Source organism: Giraffa tippelskirchi, chromosome 6, assembly GCF_054371585.1.
Source record: "Giraffa tippelskirchi isolate mGirTip1 chromosome 6, T2T-mGirTip1v1.2.pri, whole genome shotgun sequence".
Lineage (NCBI taxonomy): Eukaryota > Metazoa > Chordata > Mammalia > Artiodactyla > Giraffidae > Giraffa > Giraffa tippelskirchi.
In genome coordinates this window covers 155,417,035-155,439,515 of record NC_137280.1, presented here as the reverse complement: position 1 = coordinate 155,439,515, position 22,481 = coordinate 155,417,035, and the positions used below count along the sequence as shown (strand labels likewise).

The 22,481-nt window shown below is 36.9% G+C and overlaps 1 protein-coding gene and 1 long non-coding RNA gene across 22 annotated transcripts in view; one reads left to right on the top strand and one right to left on the bottom strand.

Annotated features, from left to right (window-relative positions):
- The window catches only part of EDIL3 (EGF like and discoidin domains 3), a 1,139,470-nt gene that overhangs the window by 564,963 nt on the left and 552,026 nt on the right, over positions 1–22,481 (top strand). The window lies entirely within an intron of this gene.
- LOC145511161 (uncharacterized) overlaps positions 15,149–22,481 on the bottom strand; it is a 39,408-nt gene continuing 32,075 nt past the window's right edge. Inside the window, exon 10 of the long non-coding RNA XR_014057560.1 lies at positions 15,149–15,453. This is a non-coding gene — a long non-coding RNA (uncharacterized LOC145511161). The remainder of the gene's footprint in view (positions 15,454–22,481) is intronic.

Below are 22,481 nucleotides of genomic sequence, written 5' to 3'. Positions count from 1 at the left end.
TTCTACATTTATAGAAATAGAGATAATAGCAGTTAACATATAGGCATCATAAGATTGCTATGAAAATTAATAATAAATGTAATAATATTGTTACTTTTAGTGCATTCCTTAGACCTAATAAGTGTTCAGTCATTGTTAAGTTATAATTGTAATGCAGAATAATGCAGAAAAAGAGCTAGGCTCCCCTTCCCTAACAAGCAAGTTGCGTGGCCTTTTCAGACATCAGTATCCTCATCTGTGAAGCTAGCAGTATTGCAGTGTTTGATCTCATATGTTCAATCAAACACCAAGATTCTGTTATTCTGTGGCTATAATTACATGTGATGTTTGTTCTGAAGTGTTAGCATTGCAGTGAAACTCAATCATGAACAACAAACAAAAACTATCATTGTAACTTTTTATTGTTGTGATTATTATTCAGACAACCATAATTATTATTCTGATTCCTAGTGCTAAGCTTTTTGTCTCTGCCAGATAGTAATGATTTTTAGTTATCATATTTTCCCTCAGAAAAATTCTTGAGGTAACTACTTTAATATTTGTTTTACAAACAAGGCAACTGAAGCTTAAATGGATTAGTGAACTGACTAGGGTCATACAACTGGAAAGGCCTAGAAATAAAGCCTGAAGACTGAAGGAACAGAAATGCAATTTAAACAAAAATGGATAATTTGAATAGAGGGTACTGATTTTTAAATTAGTGTTTTCTGTAGACTCTCGATGATAAATTTCTGAATAAAATTTTAAGTTTTTCAAATATAAGGCCCATTTGTTTCCCAGTTTCCTTGAAAACATCTGTAAACAAAGTAGACTTTCAATGAAAACAGTGACCAAGTCAGCAATTCAACCAGCCCACTCTCGAGCATCATCTCTGTCATGTATTTGTTCTTTTGGTTGACGTGAGCAGTCTCAAGGCATAAAGGAGTAATTTTTTTTTTTAATTGTTTCACTGAGTAGATATAAAATAGTTAGCTGTGGTGATAACCAGAACATAGTATACTCATTTCAGAAACTCTAGTTGTGAGTGTTTTTGCATAAAGGAAATTTTGGCACAAAAATGACGGTAATCATTGACTTCTGTGTGAACATCAAGTGCTTGGCAGGAGATACGCAAAGCAGAGATCAGCATTTAGTGCAGAAAGTCGGGCAGACATCTGTCTTTGCTAAAGACACACCATGTTCTGATGAACTATGGCAGACTGAGAATGTCAACAACATCCCCAGGAGTTAAAATCTGGCAAAATCTATATAATCTCTTTCCTGGATACAAGGATTTTTTTTTTTTTTTTTTTTGAAGTGATGGCATAAATTGTATCAACTCCTCAACTACATGTACCACAATTTTTGTTTAGGGTTTTTATTATTTTTCCTCAAACTTAAGAGGAAAAGACAAAAATAAAATGGTCCCAAATTGGGGATGGATTATGTTGACATAATGTAATTTTTCTTCCAGGTCTTAACACAAAGCATTGAATGATGCCTACTTTCCCAAATCACAGAAACAATGTAGAATATGGTCAGTATGGGGCTGATATGCAGATGGTCAGACAAACACAGTCCTTTCATTTGTTTAACCAGTTATGCATTATGCAAGAGCATGAATTCTTGCACTGTTTTGCTTAAACCACTGTTACATTCTTTTCCAGTGCTTCATAAAGCAAGAACAAAAATTGGAGCCAAAAATTCACTTTGATTATCAGAACATATAGGATGCCCATATTCTAATAATAGCCATATTAACTGCCACTTCCTCAGATCGTAATTTGTCTCAGACATTACGTTAACCATTTTTCATTGATTATTTCTATATGTCTGACATTAGAGCTGAAGAAATTGGCTTCAGAGAGATTAAATTATAGTCCAAGGTCACTGGCTGGACAATGAACCACAAGGATCACCTTTAATTCTGTCTGATTCCAATGCCTGAACTGAGACAGCATCAGGGCCTACAATAAATTCATATGCATTTCAATAAATACTATCAAAAGGGGTCTTATGGAAGACCCCCTAAATAGGACTTGGTCTGGTACAAGTCTCCTAGGGATGTTGCTGCTGCTGCTGCTGCTAAGTCGCTTCAGTCGTGTCCGACTCTGTGCGACCCCATAGACGGCAGCCCACCGGGCTCCCCCGTCTCTGGGATTCTCCAGGCAAGAATACTGGAGTGGGCTGCCATTTCCTTCTCCAATGCATGAAAGTGAAAAGTGAAAGTGAAGCCGCTCAGTCGTGTCCGACCCCTAGCGACCCCATAGACTGCAGCCTACTAGGCTCCTCCCTCCATGGGATTTTCCAGGCAAGAGTACTGGAGTGGGGTGCCATTGCCTTCTCCCCTAGGGATGTTAGGAGTCACTAAAACCACGTAAATTACTGTAAAATGAAATGAATAGATGCTAGGAAAACTTCTTCTTTTCCTAAAATTACTATTATATATTCTTAAGGAAAGACTGAACTTGTTTTTTTTAATACTTGGCTTGTTTTTATGTCTTTAAGAAATGAGCAGCTAAGAAGTTATATATTCTGTGCAATACAACACATGAACAGGAAGCTCTAATGCTCTATTTGTATATGGATGCCAGGGAGCATTTCTAATTCTCAAGATTATATATATTATTGACTTAATTTCTCAAGATTGCATATATTATTGCCTTGTTAGTTTCTTTCTGTAGAATTTCAATAGTTGTGAGGTTTTTAGTGTTTATTTTTATTGAACCTACATTTTATAAAAATATGTTCTACATTGAGATCCAAGGCAGTAAGATGTTTTAAATGTAAAATTGTATTCAAATAAAAAATACAGACATCAGAATATTTCAAATAAAAGGTGCAAAATTGCATACAATGATTTCTAGCAAATGGGAGGTAAGCTGCCTAAGATGAAGTGATAAATGACTTTGAGAACAGCCTAATTTGAGGGCATTGTGCATGTCAGTTTTCTGTCTTCTTTCCTATTCTGAAAGCTTACCAGTGCAAAAAAGTTTTCCTAATATGCCACAATGAAGGCAGAATGTAGAAGCAGCCTTATTGCCGAATCTAATTCAGAAATTCAATTCACTAATAACGTGGCTAATTTAAAATAAGCATGTGATACAACACAGAAATACCTTCTCATAAAATAGAATTTATATTTTTATACAAAAAATATATGCATAATGTTTCAGTGCATTTTGAACTTTTTAAAGTTAGATGAAAAGTGATTAATTTGTATTTCTGTAGTTACAAAATTTATTAAGAATTTTCTTTTTTGTATTAATTTTTTTTTTAAAGACATGTTACCTGTTCTGTAGTTACTTTGAAATAGTATGGATTCTCTCCTAACTGTATTCCTTCTATGTGTCATAAGTTGAAAATGATACAGGTTGCAGTCGTCTTGGGGAAGGATCTTGTGGTAGGCAGAGCACTCTGCTGGCCTCCTAGATACTGACCCCCAGTGTACATGCCCTGCATAAGCCACTTCATTTAAGTGTGGGTGGGCCCAGTGTGAATATGATGAAATATTGCTATTACATGGAGAAAGGGAGAGAATTTTGCAGAAATAATGAATGTCCTTAAACAACTGACCTTAAGTTAATCAAAAGAGAGGTTATCCTGGTGGTCCTCTCCTAATCAGCTGTTGTCATATAATTATTCAGTCCAACTCTTGTGACCCTGTGGACTCTAGCCCACCAAGCTCCTCTGTCCATGGGGTTTCCCAGGTAATAATACCCTACAAAAAATATCTCTGTCAACAGTAGAAGAGATTTAAAATAAATGTCCTTTTCCCCTTGGTCTTGAAGAAGTAAACTGCCAAGTTGTGGAGACAGAGAACAGTCACAACTTGGGTAGGAGCTGAGGGCTTCAGTCCTGTAGCGTCAAGGAACTGCATTCTGTCAACAGCCAGTGAGCTTGAAAGAGAACCTGAAACTTGAGATGAGATCACAGGCCTGGCTGACAGCTTGATTTCAGCCTAGTGAGACACTGAGTAGTAGAGGAAGAAAGTCTGTGCTCAGACTGCAAACCTTAGGAAACTGAAGTGATAAATTTGTGTTTATTGTAACCAGTAAGTCTGTGGTCATCTGTTACCTAGTAGTAGAAAACCAATAGACTTATCTACAACTGTTATCTCTGGTACTAAATTATAAACATTCATTTGTGTCCTCTTTGCATTTATATAGGGAGAAAACAATTGCAGATGAATTTCCATATGCCCTATATTGTTATTAAATAGCCACTCCTTTCACCTTCAACACTGCTTACTCTTCCCCAGTTCAAACAGTAAAATTAAAAATCAACATTTTAATACATAATTAAGACTCAAAACAAAAAACAGAAAATTATTATTATTTTTTTTAATGCAGGGATAAGCAGCCAATAATATATTGTAGTTCTCTATCCAGTAAGTTCAAGTCGCATCCTGATTTTCTTCTACGAGACTAAACTTGACTTTTCTTTCATTTCAAAATCCCTCAAACTGTGAAATATAATATCTTCAAATACACTCATTTCAAACAATTCCATTTCAACTGGACCCACCAATTTAAATGCCCTGTGGAATTGATTACATTGAGATAACAGGCTAAGTATATGATGAAAATATGACTTACTGTACTGAGAAAAATCACTTGTTCTTCAGTTTTTCCAGTTGTAATAGTATCTGTGACTCACTCAACAACATAATGAGGTTATTTTATGTATGACAATTTTGATGTTCCGAAGCCAACTTTTAAAGTATTTTTGAATTATGCAACAGGATATATTTCTAAAAAGATTCCTTTTGTGTAAGCTGGATGTTTTTAAGTCAAGTATTATTTCTTCATTGATATTTTACATGTGTTTTCAGAAGAAAAAATAAATATAAAATAATCATACTTTCTGAAAAGTAAAATTTGTTTTGTTTTTTAAAGCCTTAATTTTAATATAAATCAAATATTTGAATATACCTTAAAATAACCCTAAGTCTAATGTTCTGCAGAAACTACTACTTTAAAGTCATATTAAATGATCTGATATAAAAATGTAATCTCAGACAGAATCAATACAATTAATTTAGCTGTTTATGATCATATCTCTAACGACTTTGACCTCAGGAAAAGAATTTTCTGAACCCTGGTCTAGATCAGATCCTCTATTACCAAGTTCCTAAATACCTTCCTCTGTTTTAGTAATTGAACAACTATATTTTAATTATTTTTTGATGCTTTTCTCCATTCCCTGCCACAAGCCTGTGAGCTTCACTAGGATAGAGACTGTGTCTGTCTTATTCACCTCAGGATCCTCATGACCAGTATGTAGCACCAAAGAAATGCTTAATGGGGACATTATCTGACTGAAGAAGGGGTAGAAGGAGATGGGATGTGAGGGAGGGAAGGGAGATGAGAGAAGGAAAGGAGAAAAGGAAACAAAAGAGGGTGAATGGGAAGGACAGAGAGGGAGGAAGGGAGATGAGACCAGAAGATGGAGGGAGGGAGGGAGGCTCACAGGCAAGTAAAAAGGAAAGGAAAGAAGCAGAGAGAGAAGGAAGAAAAACTGTTTTCATGAATTTAAAGAATAATCCATTTCTCAACAGTAATAAAATTATACCTACATTACTCACCTACAAATCTACTAATAGCAATTTGTTATCTCTTCAAGTAATATCTCCATTTTGTGTATTTTTTATCTTTATGTATTTTGTATTTCAAAAATATATTCATGAAGATTTAATATACCACCCAGAACGCAGGTCAGTTTTCAGAAATACGTACCTTAACTTCCGCCACCCCACATCCAGTTTGAGATACAATCGACATATAACAGTGTATTCATTTTATGCATAAAATATACTGATTTACTCTATATGTATATGTATAGCAAAATGACTACCTTAATAAGTCTCATTAACTACCATTAACTCATAGTTTTTTGCCCCCTAAGATGAGAACTTTTAAGATCCACTCTGTTAGCAACTTTCAAAATAGAGTGTTGTTAACTCTTGTCACTTTGCTGTACATCCACTTATCTGTTCTTTATATCTATGAGGATTTTTTAGATTCCACATATAAGTGAGATCATACAATATTTGTCTTTCTCTGACTTATTTCACTTAACATAATACCCACAGAATCCATCCATGCTGTCTCATATGGCAGGATTTCATTATTTTTTATGGCTGAATAATATTTGTGTGTCTGTGGCATTTTTTTCTTTATTCATTTGTCCATCAGTGGACAGTTTGATTGTTTCCATATTTGGCTATTGCAAATAATGCTGCTATGAACATGGGGTGAGATAGCTTTTCAGGTTAGTGGTTTTGTTTCTTTCAGTCAAATGCCCAGAAATGGATTGTATGAATCATATGGTAGTTTGATTATTAATTTCTGGGGAACCTTTATGCTATTTTCAGTGACTACACCAACTTTTAGTCTCACCAGCAATGCACAAGGGCTCCCTTTTCTTCTCATTCTCAGCAACACTTTTTTTTCCTGAATTCTTAATAATAGCCACTCTAACAGGTGTGAAGTGCCTTCTCTTTGTAGTTTTGATTTTCATTTCCATGATGATTAGTTATAATGTATACCTTTAATGTACCTGTTGGCCATTTGTGTGTTTTCTCTGGGAAAATGTCTTTTCAGTCTCTTTGCGCATTTTTAAATCATATTGTTTGGTTTTAATCTACTGAGTTGTAGAAATTTTTAATGTATTTTGAATATTAACCCTTTATTGGGTATTATTTTCATATGTTTTCTCCCATTTCTTAGGTTGCCTTATCATTTTGTCAGTGGTTTCCTTTGCTGTGCAGAAGCTTTTTGGTTTGATGTAGTCCCGTTTGTTGATTTTTTTTTTTTCTTTTGTTGCTTTTGCTTTTGGTTTTAAGTACAAAAAATTATTCACCAAGACAAATGTTAAGAGCTTACCCTCTATGTTATTGTTCAGGAGTTTTATGGTTTTAGGTCTTACGTTAAAATCTTCAATCTATTTGAGTTGATTTTAAAAAATCGTTAATTTTAGTGAGATTGTATTGTGATGCTTTCCAACCCAATTTAAGACACCCAAATATTTTGAAAACATCAAAAAAGGAAGATGCATATCTATGCATATTTAACAATTTAAACATGCACACAGTGTTTCCAAAAATACCATAGCATAAAGTGTCTTGTCCTCTTTAAATATTTTGGTTTATATATGAAAGGTGTTTTATTATCTCTAGCAATTGACTAACCTTGGGAGAAACAGTCCCTCCAAGGTCAACAAGGTCCCAAGAAGTCCAAGCATCAAATACAGAACCTTGAAAATGCTTGTCACATGTACTCAGTCCAAGAGAAAGATATGTTTCTATATAGTAAAGGAGAAGTAAAGAATATTTTCAGAAATTATTCTTTACTGTTCTCTTTTCTTAGTGTTTTTAAAAATCAGCTGGGGCTCCTGGCTAATGTACTTTACACTACATTTCAAACAGGGTTGTAGCATAGAAAAAGAAAAACTTTATGACAAGATACAGCCAAAATAAAAGCATAGGGAAGTAACAGAAGTTACTACCTCTTAATTAATATTGCTTAGTTTAACTGTACATAGCAAACCACTTGGGTTCATCCAAACATGGGACACAACTTAAGTTTTGTTCCTTGTGAAGTTTTCTGATTAGAAAAGTGGTATAAATTTACTTGGTACAAACTGTTTTTGCCTAAAAGCATAATATTGAATAATTCAGTTTATAGCATATTTATTTGATCTGAAGTGAAAGAAATCTGATATAATCGACCCTTTAACAGCATGGGTTTGAGCTCTGTGGGTCCATTGTATGTGCATTTTTTCCACTAGTAAATACTTCAGTACTACATGATCTGTAGTTGGTTGAACCTCTGATCCTGAGGCACCATGTTCGCAAGAAGGGCCAACTAGAAGTTATATCTGGATGTTTCAGTGCTGGAGAATCGGCACCCATAACCCCTGTGTTGTTCAAGGATCAGTTGTACTACAAAAAAATTAGTTATCATTCAAAAAAATGGTATAGCTTTTAAAGAATTGTTATAGTAAATTATGGTGAATTGAACCATGATTTGAGACAAATTTACTTAAATTATAATAGCAAAATCTACACTAGTCGTAATATTTCAATTAAGTCTTCCTAGAAAATAAAAGTTGTCAGTATTTACTATACTCTGGCTTTCTTGCCATAGGTTATAAGACTTGCTTATAACTCAGTCTTGGATTGATTGATCTCTTTCTAGATTCTTCTCAGTGCCTGAGAGTTCTCTAAGACAGCAATTTCTAAATGTTGATTCTTTTTTGAGGCAGAGGATGTCAAAATATGGTATGAAGTAGGCTGCTTTGATGTCAAAATCTTTTCATCAAATTACTGCACTTAGTAGCTTACCTGTTTCAAAAATGTCTACCTCTGGTCCGTGAGTGCTTCCACAGCCAGCACTGAATACCACGTGCTCATGGGGAGCCTGTGCGGTGTCTTGTAGTCCCTGCAGAAATGACCGCTCCATCACTGACTCATCTCCAGCGTGATCTGGGTCCCTATTTGCTACTTACTTTTAACTAGTGCTCGCTTTTAACTAGTAACCATTATGTTCTATTATCTTATTTACTGCTATTCTACCAAACATCTACAACTTTCATTTTTAGGCTTTATTTTCCTTAATAGCTTTTCATAGAGTAATCAAACCTTTTTTCTTTAATTTTCTGAATGCCTGGACAGTTCCAAAATGAGTCAACAGCTTTTAGATAATAAGTTAATGAGTTCTTGATATAGTCATTGATATTTCCCAGAATTTTGCAGTCGTCCTTCTATACTGCTTTTTTTTTTTTTTTTTTTGAGCTTTCTTTTTATTTAGCAAGAGCATAGTTTGGTTGCCAAGGATATCGTATTATATTCTTCTCTTTAATTTTTCATTTCTTAGTGTCTGCATAAAAATTTTGAAGAAACATGCATCTACAGATGTGAAAACTACAATTAATAATTTTTTCCTATTTGCTGAGCAAAATGATCAGTCATATTTTATCAAATATAAACTGACAGGCATTAAAAAATATGTTTCATGATTATAATTATCAGCTTCTGCAACCCTGTCTGCCCCATTCCTAACAGTAACCCTAGTTCATTCCTGAAGTAGACCTCACTAGGATGAATGAGGATGCTGATTCTCAGAAAGCTAATGATTTTTTTAGGTTAATTCACATGCTTATGAGTTATTTCCCTTGTAAATTCTTTGGAGATAATGTACACCTTGTACACATTTTCAGAGTCATTTACTCTGCAGGGCACTATACTAGACATTGTGAAAAAGGATTATACACTCTTGGTTGACTTAGTGGTTTCATGCAGTTGTCCCAGGTTTGATATAGAGAATGGAAAAGTGGGGTTTAGAAGAGGGCCCCAAGGATCAGTGAAGCTCTCAAACCTTCACTGAGAACCCTCTTCCTAGCTTGTCTTATTGTGTTCTCACAGGGCAAAGAGAGGGAGTTCTGTTCTCTTTTCTTCTTTATAAAGCACACTAATCCCATCATGGGGGCCCCACCTTCATTATCTCATCTAAACCTAATTACCTTCCAAAGGCCCCACCTCCTAATACAATATACAGTTCAGTTCAGTTCAGTCACTCAGTCCTGTCTGACTCTTTGTGACCCCATGGGCTGCAGCATACCAGGCCTCCCTGTCAATCACCTATTCCCCGAGTTTACTCAAACTCATGCCCATTGAGTCAGTGATGCCATCCAACCATCTCATCCTCTGTCATCCCCCTCTCCTCCTGCCTTCAATCTTTCCCAGCATCAGGGTCTTTTCAAATCAGTCAGCTCTTCCCATCAGGTGACCAAACTTGAGCTTCAGCTTCAGCATCAGTCCTTCCGATGAATACTCAGGGCTGATTTCCTTTAGGATGGACTGGTTTGATCTCCTTGCAGTCCAAGGGACTCTCAAGAGTCTTCTCCAACACCACAGTTCAAAAGCATCAATTTTTCAGCGCTCAGCTTTCTTTATAGTCCAACTCTCATATCCATACATGACTACTGGTAAAACCATAGCCTTGACTAGACAGACTTTGGTGCAAAGGAATGTCTCTGCTTTTTAATATACTGTCTAGGTTGGTCATAACTTTTCTTCCAAGAAACAGCATCTTTTAATTTCATGGCTGCAGTCACCATCTGCAGTGATTCTGGAGCCCCCCCAAAAATAAAGTCTGCCACTGGTCCACTGTTTCTCCATCGATTTGCCATGAAGTGATGGGACCAGATGCCATGATCTTTGTTGTCTGAATGTTGAGTTTTAAGGCAACTTTTTCACTCTCCTCTTTCACTTTCATCAAGAGGCTCTTTAGTTCTTCACTTTCTGCCATAAGGGTGGTGTCATCTGCATATCTGAAGTTATTGATATTTCTCCTGGCAATCTTGATTCCAGCTTTTGCTTCCTCCAGCCCAGCGTTTCTCATGATGTACTCTGCATATAAGTTAAATAAGCAGGGTGACAATATACAGCCTTGACGTACTCCTTTTCCTATTTGGAACCAGTCTGTTGTTCCATGTCCAGTTCTAACTGTTGCTTCCTGACCTGCATACAGGTTTCTCAAGAGGCAGGTCAGGTGGTCTGCTATTCTCATCGCTTTCAGAATTTTCCAGGTTATTGTGATCCACACAGTCAAAGCCTTTGGCATAGTCAATAAAGCAGAAATAGATGTTTTTCTGGAACTCTCTTGCTTTTTCAATGATCCATCAGGTGTTGGCAGCTTGATCCCTGGTTCCTCTGCCTTTTCTAAAACCAGCTTGTACATCTGGAAGTTCACAGTTCACATATTGAAGCCTGGTTTGGAGAATTTTGAGCATTACTTTACTAGCGTGTGAGATGACTGCAACTGTACGGTAGTTTGAGCATTCTTTGGCATTGCCTCTTTGGGATTGGAATGAAAACTGACCTTTTCCAGTCCTGTGGCCACTGCTGAGTTTTCCAAATTTGCTGGCATATCGAGTGCAGCACTTTCACACTATCATCTTTCAGGATTTGAAATAGCTCAACTGGAATTCCATCACCTCCACTAGCTTTGTTCGTAGTGATGCTTCCTAAGGCCACTTGACTTCACATTCCAGGATATCTGGCTCTAGGTGAGTGATCACACCATCGTGATTATCTGGACCGTGAAAATCTTTTTTGTACAGTTCTTCTGTGTATTCTGGCCGCCTCTTAATATCTTCTGCTTCTGTTAGGGCTATACCATTTCTGTCTTTTATTGAGCCCATCTTTGCATGAAATGTTCCCTTGGTATCTCTAATTTTCTTGAAGAGATCTCTAGTCTTTCCCATTCTATTGTTTTCCTCTATTGCTTTGCACTGATCACTGAAGAAGTCTTTCTTATCTCTCCTTGCTATTCTTTGGAACTCTGCATTCAAATGGGAAACTTTCCTTTCTCCTTTGCTTTTTGCTTGTCTTCTTTTCACAGTTATTCAAATAACGTTTCAAATAGGCCTTACATAAGGCCTCCTCAGACAGCCATTTTTCTTTTTTGCATTTCTTTTTCTTGGTAATCATCTTGATCCCTGTCTCCTGTACAGTGTTACGAACCTCCGTCCATAGTTCATAAAGCACTCTGTCTATCAGATCTAGTCCCTTAAATCTATTTCTCACTTCCACTGTGTAATCATTAGGGATTTGATTTAGGTCATACCTGAATGGTCTAGTGACTTCCCTACTTTCTTCAATTTAAGTCTGAATTTGGCAATAGGGACTTCATGATCTGAGGCACAGTCAGCTCCTAGTGTTGTTTTTGCTGACTGTATAGAACTTCTTCATCTTTGGCTGCAAAGAATATAATCAATCTGATTTCATTGTTGACCATCTGGTGATGTCCATGTGTAGAGTCTTCTCTTGTGTTGTCGGAAGAGGGTGTTTGCTATGACCAGTGTGTTCTCTTGGCAAAACTCTATTAGCCTTTGTCCTGCTTCATTCTGTACTTCAAGGCCAAATTTGCCTGTTACTCCAGGTGTTTCTTGAGTTCCCATTTTTGCATTCCAGTCCCCTATAATAAAAAGGACATCTTTTTTTGGGTGTTAGTTCTAGAAGGTCTTGTAGGTCTTCATAGAACCGTTCAACTTCAGCTTCTTCAGCATTGCTGGTCGGGGCATAGACTTGGAGTACTGTGATATTGAATGGTTTGCCTTGGAAACGAACAGAGCTCATTCTGTCATTTTTGAGTTTGTATCCAAGTACTGCATTTCGGACTCTTTTGTTGACTATGATGGCTACTCCATTTCTTCTAAGGGATTCTTGCCCACAGTAGTAGATATAATGGTCATCTGAGTTAAATTCACCCATTCCAGTCCATTTTAGTTCACTGACTCCTAAGATGTCACCGCTCACTCTTGCCATCTCCTGTTTGACCACTTCCAATTTGCCTTGATTCATAGACCTAACATTCCAGGTTCCTATGCAATATTGCTCTTACAGCATCAAACCTTGCTTCCATCACCAGTCTCATCCACAACTGGGTGTTGTTTATGCTTTGGCTCCATCTCTTCATTCTTTCTGGAGTTATTTCTCCACTGATCTCCAGTGGCATATTGGGCACCTACTGGCCTGGGGAGTTCATCTTTCAGTGTCCTATCTTTTTGCCTTTTCATACTGTTCATTGGTTTCTCAAGGCAAGAATACTGAAGTGGTTTGCCATGCCCTTCTCCAGTGGACCACATTTTGTCAGAACTCTCCACCATGACCTGTCTGTCTTGGGTGGCCCTATGTGGCAGGGCTCATAGTTTCATTGAGTTAGACAAGGCTGTGGTCCATGTGATAAGACTGGTTAGTTTTCTGTAATGGTGGTTTTCAGTCTGTCTGCCCTCTGATGGAGAAGGATAAGAGGCTTATGGAAGCTTCCTGATTGGAGAGACTGACTGAGGGGGAAACTGGATCTTGTTATGATGGGTGGGGCCGTGCTCAGTAAATCTTTAATCCAATTTTCTGTTGATGGGTGGAGCTGTGTTCCCTCCCTTCTATTTACCTAGGGCCAAATTATGGTGGAGGTAATGAAGATAGTGGTGACCTCCCTTAAAAGATCCCATGTGGGTACTTATCTTACTGTCTTTGTCTTATCAGGGATTAAGACTTCAATATATGAATTTGGGGAAACACACTTCTTCTATAATATATACCCTTCAGGTTATTTATATCTACGATGTTTGTATGGTAGAAAAACTATCACAGTGTGCTATTGTGCATTTCATTCCAATTCCATGTTCTGTGATAACTTGAAATCAGCCAAAGTGAGAGCATTTGTATCATGAATTTTGAAAAATGCGATAAGCCAGCCAGAATCTTCTTCCCTAACCTCCTGAAAAAGTGGCTATTAAACATTTTATAGTGTATACTATATGTATATCCTGGACCAGGAGGGGTTTTGTTCATTTTTAGGATGAAAGATACTGCTGGTTATTTATACAAAGATACTTATAGTGAAGTCATTTTACATTTCTACAATAATTCAAAATGTTACTGGTTTAATTCTGTTAAGATCAAATATAAGGATGAGGTTTTTTGAGAGGAAAATTTCATAGAGGAGAATATTATTGCAAAATCAGTGTTTCTAAGAAGGCAAGAGTGGATTGACTCCAGAAACCAAGAGAAAAAATTAGCCTGAGATAGATAAGAGGCATCAATATTGACTTTAGGAAGAACCAGTGCAAGTATTTGTGTGGGAGATGATGAAGACATTGCTTCTTGTCCTGCCAGAGGGAGAAGATCCCCTTCGCAAACCCACATTTGAAAAAGAAGTCTCATTTTGCCCAGTTACAGCCTCCACGTCTGCCCCAATTAGAATCAACATGTCCAACAACTTACCATTGATTTTTGCATGACACCAGATCTCCAAAAATACTGTTCAATCGAGAGTTTTTCAGTTATTTATGAAAGGTCTATAAGTTTTAGAAATGAAAATACTAACCCAATTTTATTTATCTACACTACTTGCTTATAAAAATTAATCTGTGAAGTTATATGCAAGTTACAAGTTTCATAAATCCTCCAATCATTCTTAAGAAATAAACTTATGGCAAATTTTTCTGAAGTGTATGTAAATCCAAAAATTGCTTCAGTGTTTTGTGAGTGGAATGTTTAGCCCTCAGTGCAATAGATGCTAAGAAGTTCCATTAGAATGTAGAGCACTTGATAAAATACTCCGTTTCTAGTAACTGAATATAAAAATTAGAACGTGTTATCTATAAAATGGAGTAATCTTCAGCTACTCTGTGGCCACCGAGAGGGTAGGTAATCTCTAAAATAATAAATCTTCAAATTCCTTAGAGTTTAAACCTCATAACTGGAACTGGCTGTCAGACGAGAATAACTCAATTCAGCCAAAAATCTTTTCATATGTCATTAAATTGCTTTATCTTGCTGATGACTGTGGCCCACCTTGGATATTGTGGTTTTATGATATTGATATAAATTACTATCAGGAAATATTCTGATGTCTCCAAATCACATACAAGATAATCAACATAGCCTGAACTGATTTTGAATTACTAAGCTAGGATAGACTTTTTCACATAACTAGAATAATTTCATTTCTTACTGGTTTAATACTGTTAAGAAAATGATGCCAATTCTCTGAAGGGAGGATTTTTGAAAGTTAGCCTGTGTCACAGATATTGTGACACTGGTCTCTCAAGGAGCAATGCATGAATCAAGTAAGGTATATTGCCAGTAGATTGGTTAGTGGATTTTACTCAGAGAGAGACTTCTCCAGGTTGCTAAAGATAAGAAATTTAATGTAGAGGTCTATATGGAGCAAGAAAGGAGGCAGAATCTCACAGAAATTATGTGTAGGATACATAATCAGGATGGGTCTTATGCAGAAACTATTATGGGTTCAAAATGTTTTCTTGGCAAGAGATTATAATCTCCCTTTCCATTGCATTAACATTAACCAGATTTATCTATTCTCTGTATGTCAGCTGAGTTCACTCACTACCTCCAGGCCTCTACACCATCTATTCTGTATATCTCTTAAATGTTTCATAGTTTGTTTCATTCATCATTTACTGAGATTCTTTTATATGTCAGGGAATGTGCTTGGCAACAGTGAACAAGACAGTTAAGGACCTTGACCTCATAGAGTTTGCCTTCTCTTTGGGGGAGATGGAGATAAAGGATTCAAGATAAGTATAGAGTCTGACAGCACTGAGCAACTGAATAACAACCACAAAATAAAGATAGATTGTGAAAGTTTATATTCAGTAAAGGATGTAAATAGGGGCTTGTGATTAAAAGTAGACCTAGGTGGAGCAAAGGCCCCTGTAGTCAAAGCTGTGGTTTTTCCAGTCATCATGTATGGATGTGAGAGTTGGACCATAAAGAAGGTTGAGCACTGAAGAATTGATGCTTTTGAACTGTGTTGTTGAAGAATCCTGAATTCTTGCACTGCAAAGAGATCAAACCAAGCACTCCTAAAGGAGATCAATCTTGAATATTCACCAGAAGGACTGTTGATGAAGCTGAAGCTGCAATACTTTGGCCACCTGATGCAAAGAACAGAATAATTAGAAAAGACTCTGATGCTGGGAAGGATTGAAGGCAGGAGGAGAAGTGGATGACATAGGACAAGATAGTTGGATGGCATCATTGACTTAATGGACATGAGTTTGAGCAAGCTCTGGGAGGTGGTGAAGGACAGGGAAGCCTGGCACGCTGCAGTCCATGGGATCTCAGAGTCAGACATGTCTGAGCAACTGAACAATGAATGACAACAGGTGGGCAAAGCAGGGATGAGTGGTGGGGATGAACAGTACTGCTTCAGATAAAGTGATTTGGAGAGTTGAGAATGAGTGATGTGGCAATGGTATGAAGTTTTGATGATCATGTTGTTTAGTCACTAAGTTGTGTGACCCCATGGACTTGTAGCCTGCCAAGATCCTCTGTCCATGGAATTCTCCAGGCAAGAACACTGGAGTGATTTACCGTTTCCTTCTCCAGGGGACCTTCTCAACCCAGGGATCAAATCCACATCTCCTGCTTGGTAGGCAGATTCTTTACCAAGGAGCCACCTGGGAGGCCTCGGACGATCATAGTGTCAGTGTGTTAGTCGCTCAGTCGTGTCCGACTCTTTGCGACCCCGTGTACTGTAGCCCACCAGGCTCCTCTGTCCATGGGATTTTCCAGGCAAGAATACTGGAGTGGGGAGCCGTTTGCTTCTCCAGGGGATCTTCCCAACCCAGAAATCGAACTCAGTTCTCCTGCATTGCAGGCAGATTCTTTACTCTCTGAGCCACCAGGGAAGCCATCATAGCAATGGCTCAGTTGTAACCTGCAGCTTCCTGAGAGCCCAGACACAGCGCACTGACCTTTCCATTTATCCTCCTCTTAGTTCTGGGCAATGTGAAAGTTTACCCAGCCAGGGAGGCCCTATGTTTTCAATTTTATTCCTTTATTGACTCTATGTTTTGAAGTTTGATAGGAGATTAGACAAAGATGGCAACTTGTGTTCATTTTGCTTACTGCTGTATGTCCGGTGTCTAAAACAGTTCTGAAATGAAGGTTTTAATGAATGACTTGCTGGAAAACAGGGAGACTAAGGAATGGATTTGAATTTTACCAGTCTGGTTAGCAATATATACAGTAGTGTGTGTTCAATAGTTTTTTCCCTGAGCAAATTTCTTGAATTATCTTGGATATGCGGTTTAGATTTGCATGATTTAAAAAAATATTTTTTAAAGCTAAAAATTTGGCTTGTATTTATTTCAGTTCATATATATATAGATATATCAAGACCGAAGAAAAATTAATGTGTAATCCGTATTTTAAAATCCCACACACTGAATATAGTGCCTGTATTTAACTAAGGAGCTTTTGAATAAATGAATGAATGTGCATGTACATTTTTAGTTCTTCTTCTTCTATTTTAATGTCAGCTTGGGAAAGTTTATAGTATGGATTTCTCCTCTACTGAAATATATAGAAAACTTGAGATGGTTTAAGACCAACTATACAAAACTTTTTCAACCTTAGAATTAATGACATTTTTCAATTTCAAGGTTATTTCTCTGTAAAACTATAACTTTTGAATGTAGCTTTCATAAATTTTTGTAAAATTATATGAAATGAAAACCTAATTACCACAAATGTCACCCACAGAAAAGCTGTTACAGAGCATATGAGCATTTAATTAGTTTTTAGGTCTATTTCTTGAAATATATATATTTTTATTGATTAATCAGTTAAAAATGGTTAATGTTTCTTAAAGCACCACTCAATCAAATTCTGGTGGGTTATACTTTTTCAGTTTGCATCAGAAACAGATGTCTATTATAAATATATAAGAAAATGATTTCCAGCTCTAACAAATCAGATTTTCTTTTGAGAAATTGGCGTAGGTTTTCTCTTCAGAATCTAAAATCTTTAAGCTTGTAAATTGTAACAATATGAGGCAGCCTGTCCCTTATTCTCTGGAGATAAGGATGCTAATTGGAATAATGATGTCTGGAATCTAATCACAAATAAGTTCAGGACTAAATATGTATCGCCACAGCCACTGAGGGAGAGGAGATGAGACGTACAAATAACAGCTTCTGTCTAAGTGAGAACCTTACTTTCCTGACTGTTCAAACAGAGTGAGCACTTTGATATACTGCACTTCTAATGAGAGCACAGTTGTATATTAACAGCTTAACGAGCTTCAAACTCTGCCTAAAATGTCAGACTCCTGGGAATTTTTTCTAGTAATAATTGAGACAATTTCCATTCAGTCATTCACTCTATACACCTCTGTTTAGTGTCTGGAGTGGTAAAGAACCTGCTTGCCAGTGCAAAAGACGTAATTATTAGATAAAATATTATTGGACCTCAGATTAGAAAACTGAGGCCCATAAAGTGGTCATATCATTTTAACTGCAGTTAAACCATTGGACAAACTGCAGAACAGAGTGAGGACTCAGTTCTCCAGCAGAGTCACAATTTTGTATAACTTTCTCATTTTGCTGGAAGTTATTTATTTTTGTATTAGTTTTTGAGTTAGCAATTAGATATGGTACTAGAGCAAAGAGTATAAAAGAGTTTAGAGTTAAAAATGTGTTCCTTCCATCTTTAGTCCACACGCACCCATATTTTTCCTCAGAGGTTACTAGTTTTACCAATATTTTAAAAATTATTCTGGAGATATTATAGAAATAAGAAACATAAATGTATATGCATATGTGTATAACACACATGTGTGTGCATATGTATGCATATTTGTCTTCATGCATATATGCAGATGTGACTGTGTATTTTTGACACAATAGTGGCTAAGTATACGTACTGTTCTATACATTGCTGTTATCTCTTGAAAATGTTTTCTGAAGCTCATTCAGTATCAAGATGTGCTTCAGATATCAAAATCTGAAGCCATTCTGATAATAATATTTCTTTGGAGGTTTTTTTTTAATTTATTTTTGCTCTCTGAAAATTTCTTTTGACTCCAGTAATCTAAAAGTCACAGTTATTAGTGTCTTGGAAGGGTCTAATTTTAACTATTATTCTGCATGTGATATTTTGCTTTTGCCATTTCTAATGCCTAAAAGAGTTTATAACAGTTGTCCCCAACCTTTTTGACACAGGGGACTGGTTTTGTGGAAGATAATTTTTCTACAGACCTGGGGGTGGGGTGGGGCATAGATTGTGGTTTGGGGATGAGTCAAGTGCATACATTTATTGTGCACTTTATTTCTATTATTATTACATCAGCTCCACCTCAGATCACCAATCATTAGATTCCAGAGCTTGGGGACCACTGGTATGTAAGATTACCCTTTGTTCCTTGCCGCCAAGGAAATGATCTTGTCATTTACACTAAATGAGGTAATGGGGGGAATTCTTAACAGAGGGTGGGGGTAGAAATTTCCTTTGTCCAACCACTATTTACTTCTGGTTCTCATGGTGTTTGGGATGCTCACAAAGAACACTAAATGGTAACCATCAATTTCAGGTTGCCTATCACTGCATGAAATCCAACCGACAGTTTATATTATCATTCCTATGGCAGATTGCAAAAATGAGCACCATTCTTCACTCCTTCCATAAGAAGACAGAGTCTGTTTCCCCTTGAATCTGAGCTGGCCATTAGAATGTGGAAGACGTGATCGGGCACCAGTTCTGACACCTTGCTCCTTTCTATTCTCTCTTGGAGCCATGACATCATCATGTGAACAAGGCCAGAATTAGCTTACTGGAGCATGTGAAACTCTCACCCAGTTATCCCCCTTACTTCAGTCAACAGCTAACCAAACAAGAACAGACAAACTACATAAGCACTCTCATTTGGGGAGTGCAGTGGACAAAAGAATATTGCCCAACTTGCCTGAAGCTGGGTTGGAAAAATAAAAACTGTTGTGTGTGTGTGTGTGTATATATATATCTTCTTCAAATGATAAAATACTCTTCAGATAAACAAGATCTGGGGCAGTGACTAAATCAGGGATATGACTTTAAGACCCCTTTTTAAAGACATCTGAAAGAATTCAGATAGTGTTTATTAAACCTTCTCAACTAGAAAAAAGTGTTTCCAAGAGTTTCTAAGACCTTTCCAGCAGCCTGACAATGCCTCATCAAAGTAGATGGGATTGAGAGTATTGCTTTTGCTGAGCAGAATCTGTACAAAAATAACTATTGGAAATCACAAGTTTTTAACAGAGTTATACTTGCAAAAGCACTGCCTGCATAGAAGAAAGGGGACTGACTGAGGCAGTTAAAGGAGAAGAGACCTTTGGGCCCCTCTATTTCTCTTATCGAGAACTAGACTAGGAAAAATCCTCAGATATAGTAGAAGTGAGAGGTTTTCAAAAGGTGGAACTTTCAACCCGATGTTCTGTGACAACCTAGAGGGGTAGGATGGGTTTGGAGGGTGGAAGGGAGGTTCAAGAGGGAGCAGACATATGTATACTTACGGCTGACTCACATTGTTGTATGGAAGATACCAACACAACATCGTAAAGCAATTATCTGCCAAAGGGTGGCGGGGGAAATTCTGGAGACTACAATAAAAAAATTAGAGCTGAAATCATTCAAAATATTGGGCTGGAGAAGTGATTTCCAGGGATCAGAACTAGATCCTTACCAAAAAATGTTCTTAGAATGGGTAGGGCTGGTAACATTTGTCTCACTGGATTTCTGAATTGCCATAGACCAGTGATGCAATATTCTTTTGTCCACCTCTCTCCCCAGATGGGAGTATTTTTGTAATTTGTTTATTCCTGCTCAATTACCTGTTGGGGTCTAGGAGAAAGACAGCTCATCTTTCATAGTTCTCTGGAGCAAAATGAGGCGTATTCAAATAGCTGCATCTAAAATGGATATAGATTGAAAATTTCGAGGTTTGAGCCTGGAGCCATAATTGGTTGAAATTTTCTGGGATATGGGAATGACAGTAGCATGTGTCACTTTTGGAAAAGGTGTGGTTAAGTCCAGAGTAGCCTATTTGGAAGATGAGAAGTATATATGACTCAGTCACTCCTGCCATTCCAGAAGAAGTGTTTCCTCGCTCACCTGTAGACCATCTTGATGGAATCAAGCTGTATCCATCCCAGCCTCTGTGTCTAGCATCGTGGATGACCTACAGCTTCATTCACTATGCTAGACACAGCAATTTTCATTTGCCTAGTGTAATGCCCAGGTTGTCACATAAAACATTCTATTTTGTATTAACATGCTATTTTGTAAGGTAGATATAAAACATTCCCTGAAATTAACATGTGAGCACTTTAACCCTGGATATCATTCCGGTTGTTAGTCTTTTAGATAATAAGGAGGAATGCTTTCAGATAACAAAGAACAGGAACTTGTCAACTATCCCAAACCCAGGTTTCTTTTTGCCCTAATGAAACTTGAGTTACTTCCTAAGATTGAAAAATTGGAGCAGGCAATCCTGGGCTTTCTGATGCTCCATGGAGTCCAATAGCAAATGTTAGCCTCCACCCCTTAGTACTTGTTAGGATTTAGAGTTAAAATACCACCCATCATTATCAGTCGTTACCTATGAGACAGGAGTCATTTTGAGTGTTGCGCTGTAACCTAAAGCTGCTCTAATGTGTGGGCTTTTGTAATCAAGGAAATGATCCTGATTTTATGTCTTAGTGAGACAATAGGGAAAAACCTTGCATATCATAAGTAAAATACTTATCATTTATCTGAACCACTGTTTCCTGATTGTAGATAAAACCTCTAATGCAGGAATGAGGAGGAGAAAGTATTTAGAATTCATCTTGTGAACCATTCATGATAACCAGAAGGGAATAAGAATAAAGCTAAGAGAGCAGGACTTCAGTCCCTCCAATGTATCTTTTAGGTTCCCCCGGTGGCTCAGATGGTAAAGAATCTGCCCGCAATGTGGTGGACCCAGGTTCAGTCTCTGGGTCAGAAAGAACCCCTGGAGGAGGAAACGGCAACCCACTCCATTATTCTTGCCTGGAGAATCCCATGGACAGAGGAGCCTGGCAGGCTGTAGTCCATAGGGTCGCAAAGAGTTGGACTCGACTGAGTGACTAACACATACAATGTATGTTTCACCAGAGCCAGTCACCTCTTTCATTTGTAATTATTGCTCTTATGTTGAGTAGTAAAACCTACACAAGCATTGTCTCATTTAATCTTCACAGCTACACCATGAGTAAACCATTATTTACGTCATTTTACAAATGAAGAATCTGAGTCTTTGGAACTGAATTATCCAAACTTTCAGTTAGTAACTGGAAAGCCTTTACTGTAACACACACACATGCATAACATAAAAGATAATGCTTCTAAAATGATGTTCCACCTCTACCTGTTACTTTTTACATTTTAGAAAAGAAGTATGCTGCTGAAATGTTTGAGAACCAACATGTAACACAACTTTCATTCTATGTTACTTCAAGGGTATAAAAATTGTTTTTAAAAGTACAAAACTTTTAGGGAAAAAACTTGGAAGTTGACCTACCTACTAGGTTCTAACCTTTTTGGTTTTGTAGTGTGGCACATTTTAACATGTAGAACATACTACCAGATACCAACTTAGAGCAGAGAAAATGTATATGTGTGTGAGTGTGTGTATATATATATATATAAATTCTTAGAGCTTTCAGTTAAAAAAATGATGACGATGGAAATAGTGGTAATGGTAATCATAATAAATGCATTAAATGCCAGAGATGTTTAGAGTATAAATAAATATTAGAAGTATCTTGCCTATTCCTTTTTAGTACATAATGGAATTGAAGCTGAGGAGGTTAATTTACTCTCTCATTGACATAGAGTTTGAGGTTGACACTTTCTTAGCTCTCTTTCTAAATTTCAGGATACTGTTACTTAACAGTTATGGTAAAAATTGTATAATCTTTTGTCCTCACCTTAGTGACTACATTTTATCGTGTTGAGTTACAATGACCATATTATATGAGAAACAAAACCCTGTGAGGAATGTAATAGTGGTGAAATGTCAAAACACTATAAGTATTATACTTCTTTACTAAAATGATGATAAATATAAATCAAGCAAGATAATATGTCGGTTTATTTCATGTTTAAATTTTATGAGTTTAAT